This window comes from Cebus imitator, unplaced genomic scaffold, assembly GCF_001604975.1.
Source record: "Cebus imitator isolate Cc_AM_T3 unplaced genomic scaffold, Cebus_imitator-1.0 Scaffold197, whole genome shotgun sequence".
Classification (NCBI taxonomy): Eukaryota; Metazoa; Chordata; class Mammalia; order Primates; family Cebidae; genus Cebus; species Cebus imitator.
The window spans coordinates 2,358,207-2,359,436 of record NW_016107512.1 but is presented as its reverse complement, the minus strand read 5'-3'; positions in this window follow the sequence as shown (position 1 = coordinate 2,359,436).

Genomic DNA, 1,230 nt, shown 5'->3' with positions numbered 1-1,230 from the left:
CTGAGATGGGCCGGAAGAAAGCACGGCACTGTCGCAGTGTGGGGGAGGCTAGATGGATGGGATTTGAATCCTGCTTTCCTTCCTTAACACTCTGGCAAGGGTACACCTAGCCCTTGCCTAGCAGGCTTCTCAGCCACCGAGCGCTGCTTTCCAGAAGACACCAGCCCTCCCGCATCCATTCACTCCTGCATTCACTACCCACTGTGCACCTCCTTCGTGCCAAGCCCTGTTCTAGGTGCTGGAGACTGAGCAGAGAACAAGCCAGGCACGGACCCCGTGCTCAAGGGGTTCACTGCCTGTAGATACAATACAATGTGATAAATTATACAGAAGCGTGTACACGGGCTGTGAAAGCAAAAAACAAGAGTGGGTAGGGGCTGGGAAGGAGTGGTCCCAGAAAAAATATGTCAGCAAGGTAAAGAGGAGGGCCTAGAGCTCCTGCAGACTTTGAGACAAGAGCATACTCTGTCCAAGAAATGGAAAGAATTCATATTTTAAAGAGTTAAGGCTGTAGTGAACAACAGAAGCCAAACCATGGCAGGACCTTATAAGCCACGTGAGAGTTTGGATTTGATCCTGTAGGCGGATGGGGAAGCTTTGAAAGGTTTTAAGTAGGAAAGTGGCCTGATTAAATTACTTCTTATAAATTTAATCTGTACCCTGGCTGTAGGATAGAGATTGGATTACAGGGAGGATAAGAAAGGAGGGAGAGATACCAGTTAGAGGTAGTGACTGCAGTTACCCAAGTACTTAATGAAAGCAGCCTAAACTAGGGTAGTCACAGTTGGGTGGAGATAATTGGGTAAACTCGAAATATTTAGGAGGTCTAGTAAACATAACTTGGTGATTGATGCACGGAGGAGAAGGAATAGAAAGAGACTGATAAGAAAACAAGCAGGTTTCTAACTTCAGCAATTGTATGGTCAGTTGTGCCATTCAATGACAGAGGGAAGGAAGGTGCTGAAGCCAGGGGTTCGCTACCAGCCAGGACAACACTGGGGACCCTGTTTCTGCAAAATTAAAAATTAAATTGATTTGCTGTAGCTTTGATTTAAAAAGAAAAAAAAATTAAATTAAAAAAAAAAGCCAGGTATGGTGGTGCACATCTGTAGTCTCAACTATTCAGGAGGTTGAGGCAGAGGATTGCTTGATTCCAAGAGTTCGACACTTACAGTGAGCTATGATCATGCCACTGCACTCCAGCCTTGGCAGCAAGGCAAGACCATGACT